The 12,567-nt window shown below is 48.4% G+C and overlaps 1 protein-coding gene across 1 annotated transcript in view; it reads left to right on the top strand.

Moving 5' to 3' along the window:
- The window catches only part of LOC140428401 (uncharacterized), a 42,501-nt gene extending 32,337 nt beyond the window's left edge, over positions 1-10,164 (top strand). Inside the window, exon 6 of the mRNA XM_072514816.1 lies at positions 4,721-10,164. The gene's annotated coding sequence lies outside the window, so the exon portion shown is untranslated. The remainder of the gene's footprint in view (positions 1-4,720) is intronic.
- Positions 10,165-12,567: the final 2,403 nt, after the last annotated feature.

Here is a 12,567-nt window from a genome sequence, read left to right as displayed (position 1 = left end):
GGGAATTACAGGCCAGTTAGTCTTACTTCGGTGGTAGGCAAAGTAATGGAAAGGGTACTGAAGGATAGGATTTCTGAGCATCTGGAAAGACACTGCTTGATTCGGGATAGTCAGCACGGATTTGTGAGGGGTAGGTCTTGCCTTACAAATCTTATTGAATTCTTTGAGGAGGTGACCAAGCATGTGGATGAAGGTAAAGCAGTGGATGTAGTGTACATGGATTTTAGTAAGGCATTTGATAAAGTTCCCCATGGTAGGCTTCTGCACAAAGTAAGGAGGCATGGGATAGTGGGAAATTTGGCCAGTTGGATAACGAACTGACTCACCGATAGAAGTCAGAGAGTGGTGGTGGATGGCAAATATTCAGCCTGGATCCCCGTTACCAGTGGTGTACCGCAGGGATCAGTTCTGGGTCCTCTGCTGTTTGTGATTTTCATTAATGACTTGGATGAGGGAGTTGAAGGGTGGGTCAGTAAATTTGCAGACGATACGAAGATTGGTGGAGTTGTGGATAGTAAGGAGGGCTGTTGTCGGCTGCAAAGAGACATAGATAGGATGCAGAGCTGGGCTGAGAAGTGGCAGATGGAGTTTAACCCTGAAAAGTGTGAGGTTGTCCATATTGGAAGGACAAATATGAATGCGGAATACAGGGTTAACGGTAGAGTTCTTGGCATTGTGGAGGAGCAGAGAGACCTTGGAGTCTATGTTCATACATCTTTGAAAGTTGCCACTCAAGTGGATAGAGCTGTGAAGAAGGCCTATGGTGTGCTCGCGTTCATTAACAGAGGGATTGAATTTAAGAGCCGTGAGGTGATGATGCAGCTGTACAAAACTTTGGTAAGGCCACATTTGGAGTACTGTGTACAGTTCTGGTCGCCTCATTTTAGGAAGGATGTGGAAGCTCTGGAAAAGGTGCAAAGAAGATTTACCAGGATGTTGCCTGGAATGGAGAGTAGGTCTTACGAGGAAAGGTTGAAGGTGCTAGGCCTTTTCTCATTAGAGCGGAGAAGGATGAGGGGCGACTTGATAGAGGTTTATAAGATGATCAGGGGAATAGATAGAGTAGACAGTCAGAGACTTTTTCCCCAGGTGGAACACACCATTACAAGGGGACATAAATTTAAGGTGAAAGGTGGAAGATATAGGTGGGATATCAGAGGTAGGTTCTTTACCCAGAGAGTAGTGGGGGCATGGAATGCACTGCCTGTGGAAGTAGTTGAGTCGGAAACATTAGGGACCTTCAAGCAGCTGTTGGATAGGTACATGGATTACGGGAAAATTATATAGTGTAGATTTATTTGTTCTTAAGGGCAGCACGTTAGCATTGTGGATAGCACAATTGCTTCACAGATCCATGGTCCCAGGTTCGATTCCGGCTTGGGTCATTGTCTGTGCGGAGTCTGCACGTCCTCCCCGTGTCTGCGTGGGTTTCCTCCGGGTGCTCCGGTTTCCTCCCACAGTCCAAAGATGTGCGGGTTAGGTGAATTGGCCAATGATAAATTGCCCTTAATGTCCAAATTGCCCTTGGTGTTGGGTGGAGGTGTTGAGTTTGGGTAGGGTGCTCTTTCAAAGAGCTGGTGCAGACTCAAGGGGCCGAGTGGCCTCCTTCTGCACTGTAAATTCAATGATAATCTATGATTAATCTAGGACAAAGGTTCGGCACAACATCGTGGGCCGAAGGGCCTGTTCTGTGCTGTATTTTCTATGTTCTATGTTCTATGTTCATGAATGAGGATCCCCTGTCACTGTGGATGTAGGTGGGGAAGCCGAACAGAGTGAAAATAGAATTAAGGGCTTTAATGACGGTGGCAGACATCAAGTCGGGGCATGGGATGGCGAAGGGAAACAGGGAGTATTCATCGATCACACTGAGGAAATGTGTGTGTCGATCGGAGGAGGGGAGGGAGCCTTTGAAATCCAGGCTGAGACGTTCAAAGGGGCGGGAGGCCTTCACCAGGCGCGCGCGGTCCGGCCGGTAGAAGTGCGGCTTGCACTCCGCACAGACCTGGCAGTCCTTGGTGATTGTCCTTACTTCCTCGACGGAGTAGGGCAGATTTCATGCCTTAATGAAATGGTACAACCGAGTGACCCCTGGGTGACAAAGGCTGTCGTGCAGGGTCCGGAGTCGGTCTACTTGTGCGCTGGCACATGTACCTCGGGATAGGGCGTCTGGGGGCTCGTTGAGTTTGCCGGGGCGATACTTCATCTTGTAATTATAGGTGGAGAGCGCGATTCTCCACCGCAAGATTTTATCAGTTTTGATCTTGCCCCGCTATGTGATGTTGAACATGAAGGCTACCGACTGTTGGTCAGTGAGGAGAGTGAATCGCCTGCCGGCCAGGTAATGCTCCAATGTCGCACAGCCTCAATGATAGCCTGGGCCTCTTTTTCGACAGATGAGTGCCGAATTTCAGAGGCATGGAGGGTACGGGAAAAGAATGCCACGGGCCTGCCTGCCTGGTTGAGGGTGGCGGCAAGGGCGACGTCCGCTGCCTTGCTTTCTACTTGGAAAGGAAGTGTTTCGGCTACAGCGTGCATTCCAGCTTTGGTAATATCAGCTCTGATCCGGGCGAAAGCCTGTTGGGCCTCGGCCGTCAGGGGGAAATGAGTGGACTGTATGAGTGGGCGGGCCTTGTCCGCATAGTTTGGGACCCACTGAGCGTAATATGAGAAGAACCCCAGGCAACGTTTGAGGGCCTTGGGGCAGTGGGGGAGGGGGAGCTCCATGAGGGGGTGCATGCGGTCGGGATCGGGCCCCAGAACTCCGTTCTGGACCACGTAGCCGATGATGGCTAAGCGGTTTGTGCGGAACACACACTTCTCCTCGTTATACGTGAGGTTGAGGAGAGTGGCGGTGCGGAGAAATTTAGCGAGGTAGGCGTCGTGGTCCTGCTGGTCATGGCCGCAGATGGTCACATTGTCTAGGTACGGAAACGTGGCCCGCAAAACGTACCGGTCGACCATTCGGTCCATCTCCCTTTGGAAGACTGAAACCCCGTTGGTGACGCCGAAGGGGACCCTAAGGAAGTGATATAGACAGCCGTCTGCCTCGAAGGCGGTGTATGGCCGGTCCGATTTACGGATGGGGAGCTGGTGGTAAGCGGATTTCAGGTCCGCCGTTGAGAAGACCTGGTACTGTGCAATCTGGTTAACCATGTCAGATATGCGTGGGAGGGGGTACGCGTTGAGCTGCGTGTCCCTGTTGATGGTCTGTCTGTAGTCCATGACCATTCGGATTTTCTCCCCAAACTTAACCACAACCACTTGGGCTCTCCAGGGGCTGTTTCTGGCCTCGATGACGCCTTCCCGAAGCAACCGCTGGACCTTGGACCTGATGAAGGCCTTATCCTGGGTGCTGTACCGTCTGCTCCTGGTGGCGACGGGTTTGCAATCTGGAGTTAGATTAGCAAAGAGGGAAGGAAGATCGACCTTTAGGGTCGCGAGGCCGCACACAGTGAGGGGTGGTAAGGGTCCGCCGAATTTAAGGGTCAGGCTCTGGAGGTTGCACTGGAAGTCCAGGCCGAGGATAAGTGCAGCGCAGAGGTTAAGGAGGATGTAGGGGCGAAAGCCGTGGAACTCTACGCCTTGGACTGTGAGCGTGACCATGCAGTACCCCCAGATCGCTATGTGATGGGATCCGGAGGCCAGGGAGATTTTTGATTGGTAGGGTGTACCTTAAGGGAGCTGCGCCTGACTGTATTTGGGTGTACAATGCTTTCGGTGCTCCCGGAGTCCAGTAGGCAGGAGGTCACAGGCCGTTGATGTTCACGCTGGTGGATGCGTTGGTCAGATTATGTGGTCGGGACTGGTCGATTGCCATGGAGGCGAGCCGTGGCTGCCTGATAACATCAGACCCAATCCCAGTCACAAAAGCGTCCTGCATAAGGAGATCTGAGTGTTCCTTAGCTGTAATGTCCTGGCAGTCACAGTCCCGAACTAGTGGATCAGGGCCCTACAGAAGTCCTCGATTGACTCACCAGGTAGGTGTTGCCAGCGCGTGTCTGGCGAAGAGCGTGTTCGTCTTCTGTTCATAATTTTCTTTGAGTCGAGTCATGGCATCAGCATAATTGGGCGCATCCTGGATCAGCGGGAAGACTTTGGAGCTGAGTCTGGAGTACAAGATTTGGATCTTCTGAGCCTCTGGAACAAGGGTCGGCGCCGCGTTGATATACGCTTCAAAACAAGCTCGCCAGTGCTGGAAGTCATTTCTGGCATCGCTTGAGTGTGGATCCAGCTGCAGGCGATCTGGTTTAATCCGGAGGTCCATCTTCTGAATCTTATACTAATAAATTGAAGCACGATCAATTTGACTGGAGACAAACTTGAATCCAAACTGAGGCTTTATTAGTATCAGATGTGAGGCCTCCCACAGCAGCTGGCGAAATGGCTGCGAGCTGGAGGCCACGCATATTTATAACCCACCTCCTGGGCGTGGCTAGCATGCAGGGGCCGCAAGTGAACCTGTAGTGCAGGTTCGACCGTACAACCTCTAATATCAGAACACTGTGGTTTACCACACTGTGTACAAATTCACAGCTGTAGCAGAGCGACAAGAGTCAATAAAAAGCACATCCCAGCGGCCTGTCAGCATCTTCCAGTGAGAAAGGCAAAGAAGAAGAAATCATTCAGTTATTAATAATAATACCATTTGATCTGTTGACAGACATTCTTTCATTCTGTGTGGAAATAAATACTGATCAATATTTCTATTGGATTACAGTCAGGTGAAGAGGAATGCAAATATGCTGAGCTTCGATTCCATTGCCCAGGCACCAGGCAGCCGGCAGTATCACTGACTGAAAGCACAGTGGAGTATGCTGTTGTTCAACATTCTTAAACCTCAAAACCAGCAACAATTAACCAGTGGGACAAGCAGCAGTCACCAAAACCTCACCCAATCACAATCATCTCTGCCTTTCCTGTACATTTCAACGGCTTCAATCGCTCAACAATATCAGAGCGAGATCGTAAATCCCAGACCCTGATATTACTGGACACTCAGACCCTGATATTACTGGACACTCAGACCCTGATATTACTGGACACTCACATCCTGATATTACTGGACACTCAGACCCTCCCAGACCCTGATATTACTGGACACTCAGACCCTGATATTACTGGACACTCAGACCATGATATTACTGGACACTCAGACACTGATATTACTGGGCACTCAGACACTGATATTACTGGACACTCAGACCCTGATATTACTGGACACTAACATCCTGATATTACTGGACACTCAGACCCTCCCAGACCCTGATATTACTGGACACTCAGACCATGATATTACTGGACACTCAGACACTGATATTACAGGGCACTCAGACACTGATATTACTGGACACTCAGACCCTGATATTACTGGACACTCACACCCTGATATTACTGGACACTCACACCCTGGTATTACTGGACACTCACACCCTGGTATTACTGGGCACTCACACCCCTGATATAACTGGGCACTCAGACCCTGATATTACTGGACACTCAGACCCTGATATTACTGGACACTCACACCCTGATATTACTGGACACTCAGACCCTGATATTACTGGACACTCACACCCTGGTATTACTGGACACTCACACCCCTGATATTACTGGACACTCACACCCCTGATATTACTGGGCACTCAGAACCTGATATTACTGGACACTCAGACCCTGATATTACTGGACACTCACACCCTGATATTACTGGACACTCACACCCTGATATTACTGGACACTCACACCCTGATATTACTGGACACTCAGACCCTGATATTACTGGACACTCAGACCCTCCCAGACCCTGATATTACTGGACACTCACACCCTGATATTACTGGACACTCAGACCCTCCCAGACCCTGATATTACTGGACACTCACACCCTGATATTACTGGACACTCAGACCCTCCCAGACCCTGATATTACTGGACACTCACACCCTGATATTACTGGACACTCAGACCCTCCCAGACCCTGATATTACTGGACACTCAGACCCTGATATTTCTGGGCACTCAGACCCTGATATTTCTGGACACTCAGACCCTGATATTACTGGACACTCAGTCCCTGATATTACTGGACACTCAGACCCTGATATTACTGGACACTCAGACCCTGATATTACTGGACACTCAGACCCTGATATTACTGGGCACTCACACCCTGATATTACTGGGCACTCACACCCTGATATTACTGGACACTCAGACCCTGATATTACTGGAAACTCAGACCCTGATATTACTGGACACTCAGACCCTGATATTACTGGACACTCAGACCCTGATATTACTGGACACTCACACCCTGATATTACTGGACACTCACACCCTGATATTACTGGACACTCAGACTCTGATATTACTGTACACTCAGACCCTGATATTACTGGACACTCAGACCCTGATATTACTGGGCACTCACACCCCTGATATTACTGGACACTCACACCCTGATATTACTGGACACTCACACCCTGATATTACTGGACACTCAGAACCACCCAGACCCTGATATTACTGGGCACTCAGACCCTGATATTACTGGACACTCAGACCCTGATATTACTGGACACTCACACCCTGATATTACTGGACACTCAGACCTTCCCAGACCCTGATATTACTAGACACTCAGACCCTGATATTACTGGACACTCAGACCCTCCCAGACCCTGATATTACAGGACACTCAGACCCTGATATTACTGGACACTCAGACCCTGATATCACTGGACACTCACACCCTGATATTACTGGACACTCAGTCCCTGATATTACTGGACTCTCAGACCCCGATATTACTGGACACTCAGACCCTGATATTACTGGACACTCAGACCCTGATATTACTGAACACTCAGACCCTGATATTACTGGACACCCAGGCCCTGATATTACTGGACACTCAGACCCTGATATTACTGGACACTCAGACCCTGATATTACTGGACACTCAGACCCTGATATTACTGGACACTCAGACCCTCCCAGACCCTGATATTACTGGACACTCAGACCCTGATATTACTGGACACTCACACCCTGATATTACTGGACACTCACACCCTGATATTACTGGACACTCACACCCTGGTATTACTGGACACTCACACCCTGATATTACTGGACACTCACACCCTGATATTACTGGGCACTCACACCCTGATATTACTGGACACTCAGACCCTGATATTACTGGACACTCACACCCTGATATTACTGGACACTCACACCCTGATATTACTGGACACTCACACCCTGATATTACTGGACACTCACACCCTGATATTACTGGACACTCAGACCCTGATATTACTGGACACTAAGACCCTGATATTACTGAACACTCAGACCCTGATATCACTGGACACTCACACCCTGATATTACTGGACACTCAGTCCCTGATATTACTGGACTCTCAGACCCTGATATTACTGGACACCCAGACCCTGATATTACTGGACACTCAGACCCTGATATTACTGGACACTCACACCCTGATATTACTGGACACCCAGACCCTGATATTACTGGACACCCAGACCCTGATATTACTGGACACTCAGACCCTGATATTACTGGACACTCAGACCCTGATATTACTGGACACTCAGACCCTGATATTACTGGACACCCAGACCCTGATATTACTGGACACTCACACGCTGATATTACTGGACACCCAGACCCTGATATTACTGGACACTCACACCCTGATATTACTGGACACTCAGTCCCTGATATTACTGGACTCTCAGACCCCGATATTACTGGACACTCAGACCCTGATATTACTGGACACTCAGACCCTGATATTACTGGACACTCACACCCTGATATTACTGGACACTCAGACCCTGATATTACTGAACACTCAGACCCTGATATTACTGGACACCCAGACCCTGATATTACTGGACACTTAGCTCTGATATTACTGGACACTCAGACCCTGATATTACTGGACACCCAGGCCCTGATATTACTGGACACTCAGACCCTGATATTACTGGACACTCAGACCCTGGTATTACTGGACACTCAGACCATGATATTACATGACACTCAGAACCTGATATTACTGGACACTCAGACCCTGATATTACTGGACACTCACACCCTGATATTGCTGGACACTCACACCCTGATATTGCTGGACACTCAGACCCTGATATTACTGGACACCCAGACCCTGATATTACTGGACACTCAGACCCTGATATTACTGGACACTCAGACCCTGATATTACTGGACACTCAGACCCTGATATTACTGGACACCCAGACCCTGATATTACTGGACACCCAGACCCTGATATTACTGGACACTCAGACCCTGATATTACTGGACACTCACACCCTGATATTACTGGACACCCAGACCCTGATATTACTGGACACTCAGACCCTGATATTACTGGACACTCAGACCCTGATATTACTGGACACTCAGACCCTGATATTACTGGACACCCAGACCCTGATATTACTGGACACTCAGACCCTGATATTACTGGACACTCAGACCCTGATATTACTGGACACTCAGACCCTGATATTACTGGACACTCAGACCCTGATATTACTGGACACTCAGACCCTGATATTACTGGACACTCAGACCCTGATATTACTGGACACTCAGACCCTGATATTACTGGGCACCCAGACCCTGATATTACTGGACACTCACACCCTGATATTACTGGACACTCAGACCCTGATATTACTGGACACTCAGACCCTGATGTTACTGGACACTCAGACCCTCCCAGACCCTGATGTTACTGGACACTCAGACCCTGATATTACTGGACACTCTGACCCTGATATTACTGCAGAGACTGAAATTTACCAAATGCGACACTGTGTTGAGAGCATTGTTCATGGAATGAAGTCTGTAATTTGCCTAATAAGACATTTGCTTTGTGAATATTGCCAAAACCATTTCTGTCATAAAAGCACATTGCATTGATCATGTCCTTTCATTGAGTGAAGTATTTGTAACGGTTGGTTTTGCTTTGCAGTATTAAGGACTAATAATTGTGAAATATTGGTCAGTGACTAATCCTTTCTCCTGGGTGTCAGTGTGGATTGTGGAGAGATTGTTGAGGTATGGATTAGTCTGGGCTCAATTCTAGAGGCCCCGGTGATGGAGAGAAACCTGTGCTCTGCCTCCTCCTGGATCCCTGGGAAGGGGTTTGAATGGGACACGGTGCTGTGGCGAGTGGCCAGAGATCACTGGAGATTTCGGAGCCGGACTGGGTTGGTGACCAATTTGAAATCAGCTGATGATAGCGCCAAGGAGCGTTTGCAGAACGGAATTCAAATGTGGTCAAAGGGCCAATGACCACGACCCCAGGACATCAGAGTTGTCTCCTAGGCTCAGCCATCTTCCGCTGCTTCAATAATCTCCTGGATCTGTGTCAATAAGGAGGGTATTTGCTGATCATTTCACACTCGCCCTCCACCCCTGCTCATGATGAAGCTGATGCTGGTCTACAATTAGACCTGGTTAACAGCCATTCATCTGGGACAACTGGTTCACCTTCTAACCCCTCACAGCTTCCTCACAATCTAAAAGGCAGGTTAGATGTGCACTTGAACACTTGCTCCTTGCCTGGGTGGGTCAGCCTGCAGCAACATTTGAGAATCTGGGCACCGGTGGGGACAGAGCAGTTCACTGGGGGTTGGTGGTGTTTCCCATTTCCACCAGCAGCGCACTCTGGTGGCTGGTCTACACGATGCACCGCAGCAGCTCGCTGAAGGTTATTTGGGCCACACTGCCCTCCCCTGGTTTCTCTACCACCAAGAAACACAGCAGCAGCATCATTGTGGCAACATCTTCAATTCCAAGTTAGCTCCCAGTCACACACCATCCAGATTGTTTATATCAGCCATTCCTTCATCATCCATTCATTGGAATGTGTCACCTATCGGAACATTGGGAATACTGTCAGTACACAGCCTGCAGTGGGCCCAGTGTCACAGATTCACTAGGATTAGGAAATAAATAAATTCCAGGAATAAAAATACTTGGGATAAATTTATCCACATTATTGGAGAAATATTTTTTGAGAGTTTGATATTAAAATGTTGATTGTATACACAGGAAATATTATATACTGATAAATAAAATGGTGGAGAAACTGTTTTGTGTGATTGGCTGGGTTTATTTTTAATTGTTTATTCTTGGCTGGTCTGCAGTGTGAGATGTTTCTGGAGGTTTTTGCCGGTAATTTCCGATTGTTTCTCTCACTTTTGTTTGAAGTGTTTCTCCATCTCCAACCAGCCAATCAGCAGGATGCGACCATGCAAATAAGGGCCTGGCTTTCACACTGGGGCATTTTTAGTTGAGGGGTGAATGTGAAACAGCACAAATGGACTTCCCGTTGGGTTCCCGCGCACCCTGACCTCTCGGCCATTTTACACTGGGACCGGGGAGCCTCGGACAGGCTGCTCACCCTTTCCCCAAGTCAGGCCCTTAAGTAGCCAATTATTGACCACAAGGGCCATTTAACGCCCAGCCTCAATTGGAGGGTTTCGCACCAATGGGAGAAGCCCAAATATGTTTGGGTCTCGGTAGAAAATGGGGGGGGGGTTGGGGGGGAGGGTCCCGTGGTGAGGAGGGGCCTCTATCAGAAGCCAACTGTAACTTTGTGTGCCCTCCCCTTAAGGACCAGTTGCTGCTGAATGTTCCTGTACCTCCCCCATCCCCACGTCTCACTCAACACCCCAATCCCCCACTCTCCACTCTACAAAATTATGAGAGGTATGGACAGGGTGGATAGCAACAAGCGTTTTCCAAGAGTGGGGGTGTCAATTACAAGGGGTCACGATTTCAAGGTGAGAGGGGGAAAGTTTAAGGGAGATGTGCGTGGAAAGTTTTTACGCAGAGGGTGGTGGGTGCCTGGAACGCTTTGCCAGAGGAGGTGGTAGAGGCGGGCTCGATAGCATCATTTAAGATGCATCTAGACAGATATATGAACGGGCGGGGAACAGAGGGAAGAAGATCCTTGGAAAATAGAAGACGGGTTTAGATAAAGGATCTGGATCGGCGCAGGCTGGGAGGGCCGAAGGGCCTGTTCCTGTGCTGTAATTTTCTTTGTTCTTTGTTCTCCCCTCCACCTTCCCTACTCTCCCCACCTTAATTCTCTGAAAATGTCCCTTTACCTGTTTTCCCAGGACCTCGTCCCCAGGGACTGCATGCAATTCCACTTCTGTCCACAGCAGCCTCTGGCGCTGCAGGCATCTGGGCCCAGCCAGCAGATTAGCCAGCAGCTGTCTAAGGCGGGACTTCTTCCCGGGTGAGGGGCGGAGGTCCCACCTCCAGCCAATCAGTGCTCAATGGAGTGTGAAATGGGTGTGGTGTTGGTGGGAATGTGATGCCCACCTACACTTTGGATGGCAGAATGGGAAATGTCGCTATTCGAAAACCCCCGTCTAGATCAGAAACTAGAACAATAGAAGTTAGTGTGACATCAAGAAACGTGTGTTACTCACACATTAGTAACAGAACAGTTAATGAGCTCATCACAATACAATATATTCACCTGAGGAAGGAGCAGCACTCCGAAAGCTAGTGACATCGAAACAAACCTGTTGGACTTTAACCTGGTGTTGTAAGACTTCTTACTGTTGTTATTTGATGTTTATATTCTAGATGTTTTCTGTTTTCTCTTCCTTCACTTCCTGTGTTTCCATGGATGGGTTAATGGGAGAATCCATTAAATATTCTTTCTTCCTCTCTCTCATTCATACCCCTCCATTCTTGGATTTCCAGTCCTCTCCCTCACCCTCTCCCTTTCCCGTATTCTGGACACTCCCAGCAAAGAAGGACCAAGGGATTGATTACGAAGGGGAAAATAGAGTACATGGGGGAACATACAAACTGACTAAGAAAGTTTCTTTAGGTGCATGAAGAGAAAAATATTGGTGAAGGCAAATGTAGGACCCTTACAGTCAGAAACAGGGGAATTTACAACAGGGGCAAAGAAATGGCTGAGCAACCAAACACCGACTTTTGTTCTGTCTTCACAAATGAGAACACAAATCAGATACCAGGAATGTTGGGGAATGCAGAGTTTAGTAACAGGGAGGAACTGAAGGAGATCAATATTAGTAGAGAAATAGTGTTGGAGAAATTGATGGGATTGAAGGCTGATAAATCCCCAGGGCCTGAGAATCTACATCCCAGAGAACTTAAGGAAGCGGCTCTGGAAATAGTGGATGCATTGGTGGTCATCTTCCGGGATTCTATAGACTCCCCAATAGTTCCTGCAGGTTGGAGGGTAGTTCATGTAACTCCCCTATTTAAAAAAGGAGATAGGGAGAAAACAGGGAATTATAGACCAGGAAGCTTGATGTCAGTAGTGGGGAAAATTCTAGGATCCATAATCAAAGATTTTATAGCAGAGCACTTAGAAAACTGTGGCAGGGTCGGACGGAGTCAGCATGGATTTACGAAAGAGAAATCTTGCTTGACAAATCTACCAGAATATTTCGAGGATGTAGGTAGTAGAGATGACAGGGGGGAGCCTGTGGATGTGGTTTAT

The sequence above is a fragment of the Scyliorhinus torazame genome, chromosome 1 (assembly GCF_047496885.1).
Source record: "Scyliorhinus torazame isolate Kashiwa2021f chromosome 1, sScyTor2.1, whole genome shotgun sequence".
Classification (NCBI taxonomy): domain Eukaryota; kingdom Metazoa; phylum Chordata; class Chondrichthyes; order Carcharhiniformes; family Scyliorhinidae; genus Scyliorhinus; species Scyliorhinus torazame.
This window is presented reverse-complemented; position numbering and strand designations above follow the sequence as displayed.